Source organism: Nuphar pumila, chromosome 12, assembly GCF_984573655.1.
Source record: "Nuphar pumila chromosome 12, dmNupPumi1.hap1.1, whole genome shotgun sequence".
Classification (NCBI taxonomy): Eukaryota; Viridiplantae; Streptophyta; class Magnoliopsida; order Nymphaeales; family Nymphaeaceae; genus Nuphar; species Nuphar pumila.
In genome coordinates this window covers 48,570,469-48,593,730 of record NC_143260.1, presented here as the reverse complement: position 1 = coordinate 48,593,730, position 23,262 = coordinate 48,570,469, and positions in this window count along the sequence as shown.

Here is a 23,262-nt window from a genome sequence, read left to right as displayed (position 1 = left end):
GCACGGGCTGCCTAAATGGCATGCAGATTCTGTCCAAGTAATTGTAAGACTGGCAGACCCCTTCAGGAATTATGCTCACTGTGGAATGACAATGATGGTACAGCCTTGAGTGACATGTATTTTACTTTGGACCTGATAGAGTCCACGATGACCTCAGTCACTCATGGGTTTTGGGGTCGTGGTTATCCTTAAGATCTAAGGATTGAACCCAACTACTGCAAGTAGAGGATGCATCCGAATATGGGCCTAGTAGGATTCTCCCAGTTGAAACACACTGCCCTACTATAGATAGGGTCAACAGGCCTCTGGGGTATCTAAAATACATAGAATAATCAACCCCCAGAACATCGCGTTGATGCCCGGACAATAGCTCTACCTGCGTACCAAAGGCGGGAGCGGTTAATTATCAAACAATGCATTAGTTCTAGGTACAGCGATGCTTTGAATGTATGAGTGGATGACGTGTTGAGTCAGTCTTGCATAACCTTTGTGAAGGTGTCATGTTCGGTATACTACTGGACCGACTGGGCAAAGACCCGTGTAGTATCCGCACGACTAAGCGAAGCTCGAGGAGTTGTCCTTAGATGCGTGAGATACGGATGTGCCAAGTATGAAGACTTGAGCTAGACATCACTTTGAGACCCGGAAGAGGTCATGGCTAAGTCGTGGAGACTTAAGCAGCTATTCAAATCACAGCCCTGAAAAGGCTTGCTCTAAGTCATGAGGACTCGAGCGGATGTTCAACTCATAGCCCTGAGGAAGCTCTTGCGATATACGCTAAGTCTTAGAGGCTTGAGCGTCGTTATTGCGCATTGCGACCCTGAGTGGTCATTATTGTATTTGAGTTGAATGGATGTATGATTGCATGCTTACCAGACCATCAGTGGTTCTGACCCCGTTTAATGGGGATTTCAGGTGTTGGACCTGCGTGGCGATATGCGGAGCAAGGCGGGATCGAGTTCCAGGGTTTCTCTAGACAGATTTTGTACTGCTTCCTTTTATTGAACCTATACTGCTTTTCTAAGCAGTAGTGTTATAATAAACATGTGGTTTTCGATAAAATGGAACACTTTGGTGGTCAATGAGTTGCTTGACCACATACCTGCAACGTGCTCGGAGCTTTCTAAAACCGACGACTCATTATCGTCTTATTCCGCTGCTAAAAGCTTTTCTAAATTCTGCTGCAAAGAAAAAAAAAAGAAATTCATGAAAATTTTAACTTAGCTTTGTTTTGGAAATCCGGGGCGTTACATTATCCTTCAAAAGCAGTGAGTCTTGTCGTTCTTTCGAAGTAGGTAGACTTGAGCAACCTGCTTTCGCGTCAGTTATGCAAGTAAACCAGGTTAATCAGAAAGAGAAACCTTGGTACCAAAATATCAAAAATTTCATCGAAACCGGTGAATTTCCACCAGAGATGCCAAAAAGGGAACAACGTGAGATTCAACGTATGTCTACCCGTTATTTCATTCTCGCCAATGTCCTTTACCGCCGTGGTTTCAGTTCTGAATATGCCAGATGTTTAGACAAAGAAGAAGCTATGAAAGTTATCCAAGAGACGCATGAAGGGATTTGTGGTGGCCATGTCGGCTATCAAACTCTCGTCAAACAGATCGTCCGAGCAGGATACTACTGGAACACCATGCAGCGGGATTGTCATCGATTTGTGAAGAAGTGCGTCAAGTGCCAATTACACGCGCCTTATATTCATGCTTTGGCCGCATATCTACAATCAGTTGTTTCTCCTTGGCCATTTTTTATGTGGGCTTTTGACGACATCGGCCCGATTACTCCTTCTGCTTCCAACGGCCACAAATACTTTCTAGCTGCGACAGAGTATTTCACAAAATGGGTTGAAGCTGTTACTCTACGCACAGTAGAAGGCCGCCATGTGGTTTCTTTCATTCATAAGAACATTCTTTGCCGCTTTGGCATACCACATGATATTGTCTTAGACAATGGAACCCACTTTAAAAATGAGAGGATGAAAATATTTTGTTCTAAATTCAGAATTTGCCATCATTTCTCAGCTCCCTATTATCCTCAAGGGAATGGCCAAGCAGAAGCCACCAACAAAATCTTGATCCGTATTCTGGAAAGGACTGTGAAGACAGGTCGAGATTGGCATGAGAAAATTCATGACGCACTTTGGGCATATCGGACCACCATTCGGACTCCGACTAATGCCACCCTTTCAGAACTTGTTTACGGAACTGAAGTAGTGTTGCCTCTCCATGTCTAGAAGCCCGCTCTCAAATTTGCTTCTCTTATAGAATTGTCACTTAATCAGTATCAGCAGCAGAGATTGGTGCAGCTAGATTTACTGGATGAAAAAAGACTCAAGGCAGCGGAACATGCTCAAGCTTATCGGCAGAGGATAGCTCGACATTATGCCAAGTCTGTCATTGAGAGAAAATTTCGAGTTAACAATTTGGTACTCAGATCGACAGCTCATCTCAAGCATTGACCACGGGGCAAGTGGTCACCCAATTGGGAAGGCCCTTATGTGGTTAAGGAAGCACTTCCTCGCAATTTATATCGCCTAATCAACGCAGATGGAGTGGAAATGCTAGATCCCATCAATGCTCTGCATTTGAAGAAGTTTTTCACCTGAAATATTCATTTTGAAGCCCTTGTACTCTTCAAAGAGCCATTTTCAATAAAATAATGATCTTCTATCAATTCTTACATTCCTCTCCATGATACTGGGGCATTTTATTTTAATCCATGATCATCTTCTTTCATCATATGCAGGCAGGATTAGACAAAAGCTCTTTTTCTTATTTTTTTGTTAATTCTCATTTGATCTTATGATCTTTATTTTCATTACATTTGATTTACTTTTTGATTTGAGCAAATTTTCTTAAAGCTATTGCTCATTTATGTCAAGATTTAAATGAATTTTCGTCAATCTTATTAAAATTTTCATCTACCTTTACCTTTAAAATGAACCCCTTCAGGTTAAGGGATAAACCTGATGCCTCCTTTCAATGAGGTATTCTTTTTACTATTTCCCCCTTTCAGGACAAGGGGACAAAATCCTGAAAGTCGACCACACGCAATTAAACTATGATGGTCCATTAATTTTTACCAAAGAATCTTTACTCCCTAGAAAATTCACTTTGTTTAGCTCATCTTTACAACCCAGTCCTCGCACTAGGGTATTTCCCAAAATCTTCAAATACACATTGAGCTCATTTAGAGGATCCGACCCTTGCACCAATAACTTTCTACATTCAATCTTTTGATCAAAATCCTTTCTTCTACAAAATTCAAGTTCTGATTTAAAATCTCCCAAAAGCTGATGTATTTCAAACGTCCCAGTTTTACTGGTCAGGTATTTCAAACGTTCCAGCTTTCGCTGGTCGGGTATTTCAAACGTTCAAGCTCTTTACTGGTCAGGTATTTTCGAAAAGATCCAACACTCGTTGGTCATATATTTCAAACGTTCCAGCTTCTCGCTGGTCAGGTATTTCAAACGTCCCAGTTGTTGCTGGTCAGGTATTTCAAAAGATCCAACACTCGTTGGGCATGTATCTCAAACGTTCCAGCTTCTTGCTGGTCAGGTATTTCAAACGTCCCAGCTTTTGCTGGTCAGGTATTTCCAAAGTATCCAACACTCATTGGTCATGTATTTCAAACGTTCTAGCTTCTCGCTGGTCAGGTATTTCAAACGTCCCAGCTTCTGCTGGTCAGGTATTTCAAAAGATCCAACACTCGTTGGGCAGGTATTTCAAAAGTTCCAGCTTCTTGCTGGTCAGGTATTTCAAACGTTCCAGCTCTTTGCTGGTCAGATCCAACACTCGTTGGTTATGTGTTTTAAACGTTCCAGCTTCTCGCTGGTCAAGTATTTCAAATGTCCCAGCTTTTGCTGGTCAGGTATTTCAAAAGATCCAACACTCATTGGGCATGTATTTCAAAAGTTCCAGCATTTCGCTGGTCATGTATTTCAAACGTTCCAGCTTTCGCTGGTCAGGTATTTCCGAAAAAGATCCAGCTTCTCGTTGGTCATGTATTTCAAACGTTCTAGTTTTTTTTACTAGTCAGGTATTTCAAACGTTCCAGCTTTTCGCTGGTCCCGCATTTCAAACGTTCCAGCTTTGCTGGTCATGTATTCCCCAAAAAAAAAAGAACTCAGCTTTTGGTCGTATATTTTCAAAAGACCCAGCTCTCGCTGGTCATATATTTCAAAAAAAAGGGTCCCAGCTCACAATTATTGAGCTTCCAAAATCAACCTATTCCATAAATCAAACCTTCAGGTTGCGATTCCTCTATTCTCTCATTTCCAAACCTTCGGGTTTCAATCTCTCAAATATGTCATTTCCTAATCTTCAAATCTCTCAAGATTATCAATTCTCCAACCTCTGGGTACAATATTTTCAAAAATTCACCATTTTCTCAACCCTCGGGTTATAATCTCCCAATTTCGATCATTCTCAATCTTTTTATTAAAACCCAATTTTTTCATAACCATTCGCGTATTTCCCAAAAGACCCAACACTCGTTGGTCATGTATTTCCAAAATGTTTCAGAATTATTGTTGGTCATGTATTTTAAACGTTCCAGTTTTACTGGTCAAGTATTTCAAAAGGTTCCAGCTTCTCGCTGGTCACGTATTTCAAAGGGTCCAGCTTTCGCTGGACAGATATTCCAAAAAATCTCAAACGTCTATTTGTCATGTGTTCCAAAAGGTCTCAGCTTTCGCTGGTCATGTATTTCAAACGTTCCAGCTTTTTGCTGGTCATGTATTTCAAACGTTCCAGCTTTGGCTGGTCGGGTATTTCAAAGGTTCCAGCTTTTGCTGGTCATGTATTTCGAAAATCAAAAGATTGCAACTCAAGATCTCATCAAAATCTATATTGAGTGATTATTTCACAAAGAATTCATGAAAACTTTGCCAATTTGCTAAAAGCATTTGTTGATTATAAATATTCTTACTGCACAAAAAGAATTTTTCTCAGATTACCTCCAGTATTTTCCTTCCAAAAAGGTGAAACTCTTTGCAAAAAAGAGGTAAAATTCAAATCTTTTCCTGTTGATCAACCAAAAGGATGAAAGAAATGTCCTCGATATGATCAATGAAAGAAATCTTCAATGATGTTGAAAAGCCAGAAGCGAATTGATATTGATTTTGGCTATGGCGCGTGTTTTAAAATGACTTTCTGGCAATCAGGCAGTGGAAATATATTGAGCCATAAAAAGAATCCACTCAACCCATATCTTCTCATTTTTGTTTAAAAGTTACAATCAAATATCCGCAAAAGGGATCTCTCAATTGTCGTCAAGATGAAGGCGAATTAAGCGAGTAGACCCCCGGGGCCAAAGAAGATTTGAAACATCTCTAAGATGACGGAGTTTGTGATGGATCCTTCCAGGGAAAGTTCAGATCACCGTCGAGATAAAGGCGAGTGTGATGAACCTACCGACAAACCCCAAAAGATATTTGATTTCTGCTATCGTCTAAAGACCTTTTGAGCCAGTGAGATCAATAGAATCCCTGAGAAAAAAGAAGGACCGGAGCATCTCCAAGATGAAGGAGTTTGTAACGTACCCTTTGTAAACACCCCAAATTTTCACTCACCTCTCCTACATCTCCACCAAACATCATCATTCAACCTCTGAAATCATCAGAGGACAAAATGGTCATTTTCTGAGCCCGAACCTTGCAAAAGTCTAAATTTCATCTGAAACTCTCAAAATTCCTCTATTTTTATCTCAGATATTCAAGATTTTACTCCTGACAGGAGACAGACATCTCCAGAGTCTTGGTTCAAGATTGCATTTCATAAGACATGACATTGCATATCATTGCATGAGCATTTCAAATCACTGCACTGCATAACATGTCATTTCGAGGTCCAGAACTCTTGATTTCAAAAATTTCAATCCAGATTAGAATTTCAACTCTTTTCAAAATTGATTTCAAAGCCCTGGGTCTTCAAAATTATCAATTCTTCCCATTTTACCCCCAGGACTCTGAATGTCAAAATATTTTCTCAGGAAAACGATCTGGATAGTTTTTAATATGGATTTCAATCACTTCACCTCAGATTTTGCCCTTTTTGACAATTTCAAATATCTTTCTTTTACAAAATCGCCCTACAAGGGCCAACTCTTTCCAAAATTCCTGTTTTGCCCATTAGTCCAGATTTTATGAAAATTCCAAAAAGAGGTTGTTGTTTTATCCTTATTTCAATAAAGAAGCAATGTGGGACCCACACTGAGGTGGTGTCACACAAGCTTTCCTTTTGAAAATTTGAATTTTGAAAAACCCAAAAATATAGGAGCCTTGTCCCCTGGATTGGCGCCACTTGTCTTTTCTCTCTCCTCCCATTTCCATGCCAAGTGTCAATGTGGGGCTACCTTCAGAAGCCGCCACATGTCATCCCATTTATCTGCCATGTGTTAGGTGCCATGTGTCATTCCAAGATCACCAGGAGATGCCAAGTGTCATAGTTTGTCTTGTCCAGAAAAGTGGAGCTTGTCTCCTCTGAGGTGGCGCCACTTGAAGTGTGTCTCCTGCAGAGGACACGTGTCAACCCCTCCCTCCTTCTAGAAAAGTAGCCTGACACATGTCTCTCCCTACTTTTCTCAGAAAAGTAGGAGACATGTGTCACTCCTAAATTCCAACAGAAAAGGTAGGCTTGTCTCCTCTGAGGTGGCGCCATCTGGAGTGTGTCTCCTGCAGAGGACACGTGGCAAGCTCTCATTTCCTCAGAAAAAGTAGACGCCATGTGTCGTTTTCTGCTTTCTTCAGAAAAACTAGAATTCAAAAGTTCAAAACTCCTCATAGGTGGCGCAAATCCTGAACTTCTACCTTTTCCAGGTTGTCTGAGATGGCGCCACATGGCCTGGCTTACCTTCTCTCCCCTCTGCCACGTGTCATTCTCTGCTTCTTTCAGAAAAAGTAGAGGACACATGTCTTCTCCCTACTTCTTTCAGAAAAGCAGGAGACACATGTCACTCCTGACCTTGTTCAGAAAAAGCAAACCATTCAAAATTCAAACAAGGCACTAGGTGGCGAAAATCCTGAGCTCTGATTTTTCTAGATGGCCTGAGGTGGCGCCACATGTCCCTTCCCTCCTTTTCCTCTCTCTTGCCACATGGCATTGTAGGAGCCGCCCTGAGGTGGCGCCACATGTCCATCCTCCATTCCTCCAGGGCCAACCTCCATTTGAAATTCGAATTCTCCTCTGAGGTGGCGCCATGTGAAGAACCTCTCCAGCAGGCTGACACTTGGAACCGTCCTGGACTGCCACATGTCCAGATCTCCTTTCACCAGAAAAAGCAAAATTCAAATTCCTCTGAGGTGGCGCCTTCTGAGCCCACTGCTCTGTCCTTCTGACATGTGTCAAACACCTTTTGAGGTGGCACCATTCCAGGACTCCACTTAGCTCCATTTTTATTTTATTTTTAATAAAGGTAGCCCACCATGAGGTGGCGCCACCTGAGGACTCCCTACAAAAAGTGAATTTGAAATTCAAACTCCAAGAGAGCACCCTCTGAGGTGGCGCCATCTGGGAGTTCCCTGCAGATAGAATCAAGCAAACTTTTGAAAAATTCCAAATTCCCATGCTGAGGTGTCTCACCCACAAAATTTCCATTTTTTTTATTTTTCTCAAAAATTAAAACACCTTTTGAGGTGGCACCACCTGAGGGCTCCCTGCAAAAGACAAATTTGAATTTCAAACCCCTCAGATGGCACCTCCTGAGATGGCGCCACATGGAGGGCTCAGATCGAGCCTGTTTGAATTTCAAATTTTTCAGAAAATTTATAAAAACAAGGGTTCACGCCCAGCCTAAGGGATCATTTTTTTTAGCTCTTGTGAGCTTGGAAAATCCGACCTAGCCTTCCTAAAATCGGATTTTGAACTATGGAAATCGTGCCCCCTTTGGCGCATTGAAGAAGGTGGAGTAAAGTTCGTGCCGTGGCCAATCCGATTCAAACACAGCTCGATTTTGGTGGACCATCCGAAGCTCGGAGCGAAGGACGAAGGAAGCTCGTGATAGCCGCCCCTTTCAAGAGCTTCTACGCTGCGTAACGAAGCAAGGTGCACTTCTTTTCCCCTTGATGTGATTCCATAATCCGAATCGGAAGTCGTTTGAAGAAAGAGCTCATCCGAGGGATGGATTGAGCTATTCTCATAAAACGACATATATAAAAATGTTTCATTATGCTTCCTTGATAATTTTTAACATGCATGTAGTTAGCTAGATTTAATTTGTATTTTATTTCATTCATTTAGCACATTTCATGAATTAATTAAGATTAATTTAGCATTTATTTCAATTCTGCTTATTTTCAGTAGGTCTCTGTTTTTGTCAGTCAGTCCACACGTCATTTCATGCATTTATTTTTTATTAAAAATCCCAAAAAAATCACGGAAGCGCCCTTAGGTGTCCCTGAAATTTTGCCAAAAATTCGGAGGCATTTGAATTTGTTTACTGCGGTAAACATTCAAAATGGCAAGTCGGGTTTTTTTACCTGGGATGCATTTTTGAAAATCATTTGCCGACTTGTAAAATCGAGATATCCCTCATGGGAGATCCGATTTTCGATCCAAAAAATGTTCTGAACTTGGGAGAATGTCTAGTTTTTAATATGAGTTTTTCAGATTTTTCTGATTTTTTTTTATACCTGACAAAAATCCGAGAGTTCGGGACACGTGTCAGAGCCTAATTTGGGCCTCTGAGATCTTGTATCTACTTAGGGCTATGGTTTCTCTTTGTGTGTTGCTCTAAATCCGAAACTGTAAAAAGTGAAAGTGGTGTCCGAGATATCCCCGGTTTGCATCTAAAAGCCTGTGAGTTTTAGAATAGTGTTGATACCTGCTTCAGATTTGTTTTGTCAGTCCCCTGTTTTGCTACATTTGTCTGTTCTGTTAGTTTAGGCAGGAATAGTTATATTTTTATCTGTGTTTCCGTTGATCAAATGCCAAAGTCATGAACATTAAAGTTGTTCATGTAAGTGTTGTGAGTATCTCTGATTAAGTTCATAAATTTCCATAGCTGTTTTATATTTTTTTGTCATTTTACATCAGATTAGGGTGATTTTTACCTCTGTCAGAACTAAATCCCTGTTGCCGAACTCACCATGGCTCAAATCCCGAGGATGTAAAAACCAAAAATGTTCCATTTCAGGTCTTTTAGCAGTCTGAAAAATATCAAAAGTTTCCATGGTGTAAATCTTGCATTATCATATTAGGCATTGCATTTGGTTCGGATCCATAGGCAAAATCCACCATTTTAGGACTTTCTTTGAATTTTAGCATTTAAATCATACCATTTCGTAATTTTTAGCATTCTAAGTTGTTTATCAGAGTAAGTAGATGCTTCATACCGAATTTGGTGCAATTTGGAATCCATTTGAGGTTCGGATTAGCCATAATACCAAAACAGGGTCCCGCAGGACCCGGATCCAAGTGAAAAGCAAGCGAAATTCGTTATTTTGGATAAATTGCAAAATGCCAAATTCTGATTTTACAGTCTTAATGTGTCTAGCAGCATGTCATCATATCTCTTACTGCATTTCATCATCATTTGAGTCAATTTAAATTTCGAAATCTCAATTTTACCTAGTTTTCCTTAAAAAAAAACCCTGATTTTAAAGATGTAACTTTAATTTTAGGGGTATTTTGGTTATTTTAACCTCAATTCCGAATTTCAAATTGTTTTCTACTGAATTTCTAGCATTTTCATCATTTCAAATATCAATGAAGCATGAGAATAGGGTTTATATCCAATTAAATCCAATAATTTCATAATATTATTGGAAAATCTTGAAAAAACCCACATATCTGAGCTAACCCTATTTCAAGTTTGGCAGGAATAATCAAAAGAAGGAGCTGAAGTCTGCAATTTTTTTTTATTTAATGATGTAACAATGTAAATTTTGGAATAAGAGAGTTAATTTATGCTTAGATTAGGATGCATATCATATAGTTTAAATTTATGCAATATCCTGCTTATATGATTCATGCATTTTATTTCAAAAGCACTATGGATGTTCACGAATGGCACGTGCACCAACTCTTAGGGAGTTGATGGACTCGGTGGGATCCATATTTACGGCCCTAGTCGAAATATGGACGAGACCCAGATCCGTCATCTTTCTACTAGTCACATTGAGCCTACACTCTTCGGCTATCTTAAAATGCACATCATATTTCCAAAGTTTTCAAAATCATGTGCATCAAATCAACTAATTTCTGAACATATTCATGGCCACAGTCAGAATATGTGAATGATTTATTTGGACTTAATGCACATTTTCCAACCCATTCCTCGGAAATCTTTTCAAAGGGCATTCATTTACTCATGTCATTTGCATCATGAAATCATTGATTTTCTCAAGAAAACTTCATTCTCAAGAAATCGATTTCTCAAGAAACTCTAAGGATTTTTCAAAATCGGTTTTCCAAAGATAAGTTTTCCACGGTTTTCCCTGGAAAATGGCATTTTCTTAAGAGATTCAAAAGAGTTTTCCAATCTTTCTCCAAGATCCAAAATCGATTTCCAAGTATTTCAAAAGGTAAAATTCCCAGGATTTCGATTCCCCAAGTTTTGAATTTCCTTCTCCAATGAGTTTTCCTATAAATCTTCCATCATTTTCCTAAGAAAACTCTCAAAGTCCAAGTTTTTCTAAGAAGTGCTTCCCTTTTCAAAAGGTTCATCTTTTCTCAAGAATCACTTCCATTTTCCCAAGATTTTCAACCATTCATGATTTTCCCACAACTTCATGAAGTTTCCCGTGACTTCAAAAACCCCTTTTTTTTCACATGAGTTTTCCTGAGAAATTGACTTTCATCTTTTTCCTGAGAGAATCTTTTCAACTCCAAATATTTTCCAAGCATACATCATGTTTTCCCAAATTGCATTTTCCCAAAACCTCATAGCACATGCCTGAATTCTCTGTGCATTTAGGATAGAACATAACTTCGATGATTTAACTAAGTCAAGCATAGTTTTGGTCCTTGGTTCGATTACCCCTGTTAAAGGCGGCAGGAACGGTCGAACCTCATACCGACAGGTCGAGCCCCATCCCATGGATTTTCCCGCAATTTTCAAAAACAGAGGCGAGTATTTCAAAAGCAATTTCCAAAATCCGGTCAAGTTTGAAGCGCGAAAGCGTTTCTTTCTTTCTCTCTTCCGCAAGGGAGGGAAGACGGGGGAAAAATTTCGCGACGAAAACAGGTTTGGCGACCGTGATGAGACCTGTCCTCGTCTGGTCAAAGTAGTGCTTGACTTAGTTCAATTATCAAAATTATGTTCACAAAATGTCAGCTCTTTACTTTTGATATCATGCGAACCTAGGAGCCTAGATTCTGACCCAACTGACATTGACTGCATATAGCTTAGGCATGGTTTGGTAGGACCAGATTGAGGAGAAATTTTTCATGCTCACATAGACTTAGGTCTAAACACAACTCTTCTCAATTTAGGATCTGAATGCAAACAATGTATGCTTCTTCAAAGTTTTCAAAATCTATCTCTCTAGGATTTAGAGCCCTCTATTTCTTGCATGTGATCATTTTTCAAAATCTCTATTACCTATCATTACCCGGTCTTCACGTTGCTGGGCTCTCTTCCAGAACCCTAGTTCGGGACAGAGCCTCACAACTGGGCCAACTATTTGGGTTAACACCCCCTACCACGTACCGCGGGCCACAGTCCGAAGTATATCGGTAGGCGCTCAAGGATGTTGGAAAACCTTACCTTAGAACAAGAGTTGAAATTATATGCCACGTACCTCGAATTTCGATTCGGGTATATCGGCATAACTGGATTGGACAAAGATGATCTGAACCTAGAGTTAGGATTAGGGTCCTACAACTGTTTTTCAAATTGATGCATCTAGAGTCAGCCTTTTAGGGAGTGCTGAATGTGCATAAATGTTTGTGCAGGATGTGATTGTATGTATGTTTTTTTTTCAATTCTTTATATTTCCCAATGTTTTTCAACTCATTAGGTCTTTTTCAAAATATCCTCATTTCCCACAAGGTGTTTTTTTCAAACCCTGGATGATTTTCTCAAATATCCCATTTCTTCCAAAACTCCAGGCGATTTTTCATTCTCCCATTCTACTGGATCTCGAATTTCTAGCTACATTTTTATCCTGCCTGCAAAATTTTTCAAAATTTCTCACATTTTCCTAAGTCTTATTCTGAGTCTTTCTCTGTTTTCAGTTCAATGGCATCCAGTCAAGTCGATCCTATCTTTCCTGAAGGTCACATCTCCTTCGAGGTGCGACAAGGTCGTCCTGAACATCGAGCCCTTAGCACCGGAACTTTCATTCCCCGGTGGTATTATTCCTGGCTAAAGAGCTTTTCCCGAATGTTCCCGGACCATTTGAGCGAGTGCGGATTAGAGCTGGCATCAGCAGTCGGAAAGCAGACCATCAATGGCAACCTAATCCATGCAATGGCGGAGCGATGGAATCCTCGAGCGTGCACCTTCTGGTTCCCATGGGGAAAAATGACCGTTTTAATGGATGAATTTTCAGAAATCATGGGGTTGCCAGAACCAGCCGGTCGACCAAGCGATCCATTAGAGCATCAATTCCTTATCAATGTCAAGGGTTTGGACCCCCGAGACTCCTTAGCTCGTATGACAGGCCGCCGATCTTGGCCTCTGATCCAGTTGGAAGGAAATGAATATGTTGACCTACTTGAGTTGTACCGCCAGTACGGGACCTTCGTCGAAGTCAGCTCGCTATCAAGAACAGCCAAAGAAAGGATTCAGAATGCAATGGTTCTATGCACTGTAGGATTATCCCTCTTCCCAGATGGACAAAACTACATGGACATCAGAATAATACAGCTTATGAGAAGATGGGGAAATCGGCAAACCAATCGCCTCTCTATAGCCATGGCAGCGCTCGCCTTCCTTTATCGAGGTCTGACTCGATTCTCACTTGGAGAGTCCATTTTAGTTGAAGGATGCATCTACGCACTTCAGTCCTGGTTTTTCCAGCATGTTCCAGCCCGAGCAAGCTCTTTTAGATACAATGGACAAGAACTCCTTCCAGTGGCGCAATACCGGTCTATGATCAACAACATTCAAGAGGATGACGTTGTTTGGGACTATTTTGATCGACAAATATCTCCTCCCAGATATACCTACGCTTATGGCAAGCGGTTCAAGTTGCTAGGACCATTCTTCTGCACTTACTACCAACCAGAGAGATGTGTTCGGCAGTTTTCTCAAAGGCAGCAGTACGTCGAAGCCCGCTTGTTATCAGGAGTTATGACAGAGTTTGATTTCGCTTCCGCACAATGGTCTGGGGCATATCACTCTGCCCGCTACGGCTGGGATTCCTTTGTCTCTCTTAAAATCTTTCCAGGTCCTAGAGTGTCTGCCGACTATCGTGAATGGTGGCAAATTGTTTGTCCTCCACCTCTTTGTCAAGATCAATAAAATCTTATTCTTCTCATTTTAATAAAATTCTCTTTCCTTCTATTGTGGTTTGACGACCTCGCCTAGGTAACAAGGCATATTTTCGTTGTTTATTTCTTTTGCAAAAGGAATGACAACACAATTGTCGTGATTCCCACGACGACTCAGTCCCTAGTAATGAGACATCTTCTCCAAATTGTCTACCATATTTTCAGCAAATATTTCTTCCAAAAGCTAATTCCTTCATAATCTAATCAGGTCTTTGCCCTGCAGAGAGCATCCATACCATTTGATGGTTGAGACAAGGTCAGGCAAAAGAACCACGGCATCCCAGTACTCATCAGTCTCAGAAGAAGAGATGGGTTCCCCCCGATCTGAGAAGAGTCAAGAGCAGCAGCAAGAGGATGATGACATAGACCCTCAAATGTATGCCATGTTCAGAAAAATGATGAATAAGATGATGAGTGAGCAGCTCGGGACCAGCTCAGAAAGGAATCCATTCAGAGAAAAGTTCCATGGTCGCAGAAGTAAGAAGGCTCCCAAGAAGCAAATCCAGCCAGAAGAGATTTCAGATGAATCAGATTCCACTGAAAACACAGATGAAGAATATGAGGTGCCTCCAGCATTTCAGAAACGTGGCCAAAGTAAAAGCCGCAGATCAAAGAGCAGAGATAAAGAAGAGCTTTTGCAAGCACAGTTTAAAGAAATGGCCCGAGTTGTCAAGGATCTGCAAGCCCGCGACAAGGGCAAGAAAGTCTTCACCAGTGAGGACTTCTATGACGGTTTAGAAGGGGATGATGATCTGGAGAATCTCCCCCGAAAAATCATCAAATTCGATGGTTCTGGCGACCCAAAAGCTCATCTCGCCACTTTCTTTGCTGAATGCTCTCGGTTCAAGAGGGATAACCGAGCATTGTTTCTATGCTTCCCCCGCAGCTTGGAAGGAGTTGCAGCCAAGTGGTATGCTGAGCATATCAACCCCATCGAGCTCAAGGAGTTCGACAAAGTTGTGAATCTCTTTATTGAACGCTTCTTGTTCAATACAGAAGCGCTGCCTACACTAAGTCATCTCTGCAATTTAAGGCAGAATGAGAATGAAAAAGCACGGGACTTCATTCACAGATGGAGATCAGCCTGTAATAAGATGAGAGATCCTATCTCGGAAAGGCATGCATTGTCCCTGATCCTCAACAATTTTTCGCAGCCGTTAAGAGGATTGATCTCCACAGCACCATCCAGGACCTTCATTGAGCTGACTGAACGAGCCGAATGGCTCGAGCTGAGTGTGGAAAATGGAGTCTATAAAGGCTTCACCTTTTCCAAGAACAACTCCCAAGGTGAGCAGAAGAAGAAAGCTCACTTCGCCTATTCTGCCAGCAACAACAAAGGCCAAAATCAGCACAAAGGGCAGAAGAAAGATTACTGCTACAGCTCAGGCAGTTCGAACAACAAGGATCAGAAAGCAAAGACTGCTCCTCAGTACGGCAAGCCTTCGCAGCAGGATCAAGGACCGAAGCTGCGCGAGAAAGCTAAACATGAAGGATGGAGCTACGACAGAAAGTTTACTCCCCTTGACCAATCACTCGAGGATGTACTCGAATACATGCTATCAAAAGAGATGGTTAAGTTGCCCAGATTGGCCGATCCCCCTGTGCCCATGGGGAAATGGAAAGATCAGTTCTGCAAGTTCCACAAGACAGTGGGACACAACACCGAGAACTGCTTTATTCTCAAAAACATCGTGCAAGATCTCATTGAAAAGAATCTATTGGTAGAAGGAGAAGAAGAAGAGAAAATGAACATTCTCAATCATCCCTTCCCTTCACACATCACAGCAGTAGTGTCTGCACAACCCTTTCTACCGCATGAACATATCAAGCCATGTTCTGCGCAAGATCTCCAAGTTCAGCATCAGGTGACAGTGCTACGACAAGCAGCTCCAGATTCCAAGAAGATGGACTTAATCTCAGCATTCGACAAAATGAAAGTTTCGGAAGCACCTGTGAAGTCAGTTCCCAAATCAAAAGGAACTCCTGACTTCTTCAAGCAAATCGTTAGACCCAGGCTGGAGAATTCAAGTCAGAAGCCTCTGACCGCTTTATCCAATGTCTCCATCCTTGACTTGGCCAAGAATTCTAGCAAGCATCAGCAAGTACTTGATGATCTGCTCAGGAAGTCAAAGTTAAGCCCAGTACCACTCCTGAAGACATGGCACAGATTGTGAACTCTGCCATGACCAATGCGCCAATCACCTTCTCAGATGAGGACCTTCCAAAGCCTCATTCCTTTCATAATAATGCTCTTTACATTGTCGTTCGAGTCAGAGGAATGACAGTACCACATGTGCTGGTCGATGGAGGCAGTAGCCTCAATATTTGCCCTGAAATGACCGCAAAGGCATTAGGGATCAAGGATGAAGAATATATTCCGGATCCCATCACTATCTATGGGTTTGACAATCATGGTCAAACGGCCAAGGGCAAGATATTCCTGGAGGTGTTCATCAACTATTCAGTGCATTCAGTGCTTTTTTACGTGATTAATGTACCACCAACCTACAACTTGCTGCTCGGAAGGACATGGATTCACAATGCTAATGCAGTGCCTTCCACCCTACATCAATGTGTGAAGTGGTCAAAAGGTGGAATGATTACCACAATACTGGGAGAAGACCCAGAAGAAAGGCTCCCGCAGCCCATGATTCCCCGGCCATCATTCAATGCAGATATTCCCAGCATCAGGGAAAGTGAAGAGATCAGTCACGGAGAAAATCGAGGAATACTCCAGGCATCCTCAGAGCCATCTCTGCACACAGTAGCCACAACCCGATGGAAAGGTCCTCAATTCTTCAAGATTGGAGGTCGAATTGACTACAACACCATTAAGGATCATCCCTTGTTTCCTCAATTCACAAAGTCAAGAAAGGGATTCGATTTACTCCTGAAGCATGGCTATCAACCCTTCAAGGGACTCGGCAAGAACGAAGATGGCCGCATCGAGCCAATGATCCAGAAACATCGTCCCCACAGAGCAGGACTAGGGTTCTCCGGAGGAAGCTCATCAAGGAAGACTGTCTTTGTCAAAGTAGCACAATAAAGACCATTTGTTATTTTCTTTCTATTCTTTTTCAAATAAATGTCTCATTTTACCAATGTCACTGATTAATTCAATCAATAAAATTCCAAGTTTCTTTATCTATCCGGATGCCATCTATTCCCTTTCTGTCTGTCTCATCATTTTATAATCCAACGCCATTTTATGCATAGTTCTCTTCAAATGATTGCTTGTCTTACTATAGGCCGATTTGTCTGAACCAATTTTTTTCTCCAAAATTTCAGAATGACTTCTCGGACAATCAAGAAGCTCGTTCTCAATCCCAAGGCCCTTCAGAAGTCGACAACAATTCACAGAATCAAAGCAAGCACCGGAAATGATAAGGTTGCAAAGCAGTCAGATGGTTGTGCAGAACACGATCAGTCTCTTCAGGAATTACCGGAGTTCGCCGCAGTTCAGAAGCAGGACGAACCATCTCCTCTAGTACAAGATCCAACTGAAGGTGTCAATATCGGTTCAGAGGAAGATCCAAAAATTCTCCAGATCGGAACCAGTCTGAGTTCAGAAGAAAAGAAAAGACTTACAGATTTTCTCAAGCGGCATGAAGAAGTGTTCGCATGGACATATGAAGACATGCCGGGCTTAGACCCCAAATTAGTCAAACACCGTCTTGTCTTAAAGCCGGATGCTAAGCCAGTCAAGCAGAAGCTGAGAAAAATGGATCCCAGAATAGAACAACAAGTCAAGGAAGGACTTAAAGATCTGCTCAAAGCAGGATTTATCTGAGCTATTGACTACCCGGATTGGTTAGCCAATATCGTCGTTGTCCCAAAGAAAAGCGGCAAAGTAAGGATCTGCATAGACTTCAGAGACCTCAACAAGGCAACTCCGAAGGATGACTATCCACTTCCAAGCATCGATCTTCTGGTCGATAGCACGACAGGACATGCCATGTTCTCTTTCATGGACGGGTATTCCGGCTACAATCAGATTAAGTTGGCCGCCCGCGACCAATCCAAAACTTCTTTTACTACGCCTTGGGGCACTTTCTGCTATACAGTTATGCCTTTTGGGCTCAAGAATGCTGGAGCAACATATCAACGGGCAATGACTGTTATCTTTCACGATCAAATGCGCAAAATCATGGATGCGTATGTTGATGATATTCTCGTGAAATCTAAAGAGGGAGAAGATCACCTCGAAGCCCTTGATCAAGTCTTTAAGAGACTCATTCTTTACAAGTTAAGGCTTAACCCTCAAAAATGTGTCTTTGGAGTCGAATCAGGCAAACTGTTGGGTTTTCTGGTCAGCAAAAAGGGAATTGAAGTTGACCCGGCCAAAGCCAAGGCTATCATTGATATGCCACCCCCGAAGAATCTCAAAGAATTACGTAGCCTTCAAGGACGTATGCAGTCAATCCGGCGATTCATTTCCAATTTGGCGATGAGATGTGAGCCCTTCAACCACTTACTCAGAAAAGGAGTGAAGTTCGAATGGGGGCCAGAATGTCAGCAATCGTTCGATCGAATCAAGAAATATCTTCTTAATCCTCCAATCCTGAAGCCGCCAGAATTGGGAAAACCTCTTTTGTTATACATCTCAGTTAATCAAGTCGCATGCGGTGGATTCTTGGCGCAATACAAAGAAGGCAGCCTGATAGAGCATGCTATGTACTACGTGAGTAAGACTTTCATAGATTATGAAAAGAGATACTCTCAAATAGAGAAGACCTGCCTAGCTCTGGTATGGATGTGTCAGAAGCTAAGACACTGCCTGCTAGCATCTGAAGTCAAAATCTTGTCTAAACTCAATCCTCTCAAATACATCTTAGAGCAGCCTTTCCTCAGCGGACGAGTCGCAAAATGGCAAGTCTTACTGATGCAGTATGACTTAGAATATGTCTCGCAGCAATCAATCAAAGGCCAAGCAATTGCAGATCAATTGGCGGATTTTCCTCTGGCCGAAGAAGTGAAAGCCGAATATGACTTCCCTGATGAGCAAATATGCAACATCCAGCAATTTCCGGTCTGGAATTTATTTTTCGATGGTTCTAAGAATATGGCTGGAATAGGCATCGGAATTTTATTAATCACTCCTGAGAAGGAGGTGATCCCATTCTCTCTCAAGTTAGATTTTCAATGCACTCATAATATGGCTGAATATGAAGCCCTGATTCAAGGTCTAAAGATTCTATTAGACTTCAATGTCAAGAGAGTACATGCCTACGGTGACTCATTACTTGTTGTCAATCAAGTTCAAGCCGAATGGCAAGTCAAAGATCCAAAGTTATTTCCCTATCAGAAAATTGTTTCGGCTTTTGTCAACAAGTTCGAAGAATTTCAGATTTTTCACATCAAGAGAGATTTCAATCAAGTGGCCGATAGCCTAGCCAGTTTAGGCTCCATTATGGCATTCAAGAATGGAGAATCTTGTCACTCTTTTGAAATTGGCAGACTTGACCAACCTGCTTTCCTTCCATCGGAACAGGTAAACCAGGCTGAGCAAAGGAAGAAGCCTTGGTATTACAATATCAAAACTTTCATAGAAACTGGCAAATTTCCTCCAGAACTCTCAAAGAAAGAGCAACGAGCAATCCAGCGTATGTCTACTCAATACTTCATTTTGGCCAATGTCCTCTATCGTCGTGGATTCAGTTTAGAGTATTCCAGATGTTTAGATGAAGACGAAGCCAAAGAAGTCGTGCGAGAAGCACATGAAGGCATTTGTGGCGGCCACGTCGGCTACCAAACCCTTGTCAAGCAAATCATAAGAGCAGGGTACTACTGGAAAACTATGCAGCAAGACTGTTATCATTATGTGAAGAAGTGTGTGCAATGCCAGATACACGCACCTTTTATTCATGCCCCGACAACTTATTTACAGTCTGTTGTCTCTCCATGGCCATTTTCTATATGGGCCTTCGATGTCGTAGGTCCCATCACTCCCTCAGCTTCAAATGGCCATAAATACTTCATTGCCGCGACAGAATATTTCACCAAGTGGGTAGAAGCTACCACTCTTCGCACAGTAGAAGGCCGACATGTGGTCTCTTTTATTCACAAGAACATCCTTTGCCGTTTCGGCATCCTGCATGACATTGTGTCAGACAACGGCAGTCATTTCAAGAATGAAAAGATGAAGACATTCTGCTCAAAATTCAAGATCTATCACCATTTTTCCGCTCCATATTATCCTCAAGGGAATGGTCAGGCAGAGGACACCAACAAGATTTTAATTCGTATCTTGGAGCGAACTGTGAAAACAGGCCGTGACTGGTATGAGAAGATCCACGACGCACTGTGGGCCTATCGGACCACCATTCGTACACCAATGAATGCTACCCCATCAGAACTGGTCTATGGAACATAAGTAGTATTGCCGCTACATGTTCAGAAGCCCGCTTTGAAATTTGCTTCACTTCTGCAATTACCTCTTGATCAATACCAGCAGCAGCGACTAGTGCAGCTAGACTTACTCGACGAGAGAAGGCTAAAAGCAGTAGAGCATGCTCAATCCTATCGTCAGAGAGTAGCCAGGCAATATGCGAAATCTATCATCGAAAGAAGATTCAAAGTCAATGATTTAGTACTTCGATCCACAACTTATCTCAAGCATCGTCCCGGCGGCAAATGGTCGCCAAATTAGGAAGGTCCCTATGTTGTCAAAGAAGCATTACCCCGCAACTCATATCGGCTCATCAATGCCGATGGGGTAGAATTGCCAGATCCTATTAATGCTCGACACTTGAAAAAATTTAAACATTTATCCCTCTCTTGTAATCCTTCCTATTTCCTTCAAATAATGTTCAAACTTGCTCTCTCAGTTACACTGGGGCATTTTAAAATTTTGTTCTATATGCAGGCAGGATAAACAAATTCCTCATTTCACGCACTTGTGCATTCATATGCATCAATTTGTATTCATTTGCATTCAACTGCATGAACAACAATCTGGTCAGTATTGAGATTTCAACAAACAGTCCCATCACAATTCCTAATGATTCAAAATAAAAAAGGTCATCACCAATACTGAACCAAAACCCAGCGCTCGTACTGGTATTATTCCAAAATCCAGTACTCAAACTGGCACATTTTCAAAATTCCAATTTTTCAGAAAACCGAGTTCCGACTCGGGTTTTATTTCAAATCATTTTCATTTGTTGATCTGGGTTCTGACTCGTGATCTCATTACATCATTCGAGCTCTGATTCGAGCTCCTCATTTTCTTTTATTGATCCGGGTTCCGACTCGTGATCTCTGTATTTTATTCGAGCTCTGACTCGAACTCATCATTCTCCTTTATTGATCCAAGTCATTTCGATCATCAGGGTCTGTCAATTGCTCAAATTTGATATTTTGCCTTCCAAATTTCAATTTAAATCTTCAAATCAGGCAATTCTCCAATTTCAACCTCTAGGTCACCCAATTTTCAATTCTCAATTTCAATTACCAATCTCAATTTCGACCTTCGGGTCAATCAATTTCCAATTTTGACCTTCGGGTCAATCAATTTCCAAATTTCGACCTTCAGGTCAATCAATTTCCAATCTTTGACCTTCATTTCTCAATTTCGACCTTTTTGGTCAAATCAATTCTCAATTTCGACCATCAGGTCATCCAATTTCGACCTTCGGGTCATTCAATTTTCAGCAACCAATTTTCCAATTTTCAATTTCGACCTTCGGGTCAATCAATCTCAATATCCAATTTCAATCATTTTCTCTTGCGAGAGACCCTTTTTAGGGAGAGCACGAGGGAGCTCGTTCTTTTCGCATGCTATCCAATTCGTTCACTTAGCCCCTTTTTAGGGAGAGTTTGAAGGGACTCGCGTCTTTGTGAACCGTTTGCAAAACAATTTCCAATTTCACACGAGGAACCCCTTTTTTAGGGGAAAGGCTCGACGGAGACTCGTTTTTCTTGTGACCCCCCAATTTCATATTAGGCCATTTTTCGTCATGAAAGACCCTCTTTGCAGGGAGAGTGTGATGGACTCACTCCTTTCATGACCCAATTTTCAGACCTCACTATTATCGGCCCCCTTTCCATAAGAGAAGCCTAATATTAGGGAGCTTTAACGAAAGCTCAATTTCTCTTCGAAAGTTCGTTTTGCAAACACCTCCTCTTTAGGGAAGAGAGGAGTATTTCTCAATTCTCATTCAGGTAAGGGCTAAGCCTGAGTCTCTCTTTTTGGGGAAAAAGAGAGGAGAATTTTCGTCACAGATGCATTGAGCCAGACTTCAGATACTCACTTTCACCAAGGATTTCAAGACAATTTTGTCAATTTGTCAAATTATTTGGTGATTTCAGAATCTTTATTGCACTAATCAGTCTACCTTCAGCATTACTTCCAAAAGAGCGAAGCTTTTGCGAAAAGGGATTCAAAATTCAAATTCTTTCTATTGGCCAACCAAAAGGATGAAGGATAAGTCCTCGATATGGCCAGAAAAGAAGATTCAATGTTATTGAAAATCGTAGATGATTGATATTGATCGCAGTTATGGCACAACTTTAAGGATTATTCTTGTAAAGACAAGGCAGTGGAAATATCCTGAGTGCTAGAAAAGAGAGCATTTACCCAAGCCCCGTTTCCTCAAAATCACCTAAGCTGCAATTAAATATCCGCAAAAGGGATCTCTCACCTGTCGTCGAGATGAAGGCGAATTAGGCGAGTAGACCCCCGGGGCCAAAGAAGATTCGAAACATCTCCAAGATGACGGAGTTTGTGACGGATCCTTCCAGAGAAAGTCCAAAGCACTGTCGAGATGAAGGCAGATGCAATGAACCTCTCGACAATCCCTAAAAGATATTTAATTTCAGCTATCAGCCAAAGATCTCCAAACCCATCGTCCAAGAAGGATCGAAACATCTCCAAGTTGAAGGAGTTTGTGACGTACCCTTCCCAAAAGAGAAAAAGAGAGAAAAAAGAAAGAGAGAAAAAGTCAGAACATCTCCAAAATAAAGGAGAATGCAGCCAAAACCCAGAGAGCCAAAAGAGTGCAGACAGATTATCATGAGAGAAGCCCTCAGGATATCAAACTGCCAAATTTATCAAGAATCCTCTTTAAATTTGTGAAATTCTATTATCAATACTCTTTCATCAATTGCTTTCATAACATCAAATTCTCTTTTCTGCTCATATCAAGGAAATTGATAACTTCCTTGAAGAAGGTCAATTGTGAGCAACTTGGATTTCAAGTCTCGATTCTACGAAGTGAACCTTATTTGGAGGTAATGCTTTGGGTAGAAAAGAAAGAATATCTCTGCAACCATGTGCAACATTTTCAAAAATTTTGAATCAACAGCAAAATTTCCAACATTTTGACAATATTTTCTAGCTATCCTGACATGAAGTGAGAGCTTGATGTTCGTTTTCAATGCATCCTGACACCAATTTTAAATCCCTCTTAAGGACTTGATTCCTTCCCTTCTTTGAGAGCATGAACTCTCAGATTTGCACACTTCCCTGTGTCCCCACTGTCCCACCATAGACAGTCCCATTTCGGTTCGAGGTCGAACCACCAATCATTTCTCGCAAAAGGCAATTTCAAAAGCTGATTTTAGTCTCAGCAATGAGATGCCCAAAATCAATCCCTTTTCAAGCTTTAGGGACCCCATTTTCCTTCCTTTTGCAAAACCCCTGTCGGATTTACTGTGCAAAATTCGAAGGTTCCATCATGGTCTCTTCCTTCGAAGAGGTATTCCATTTCCGCCCGATCAGGATAAGGGTACAAACCTGAGCCTCAATCAAAGAGGTATTTCATTTTTCGCCCGATCAGGATAAGGGTGCAAACCTGAGCCTCCTTTGAAGAGGTATTTC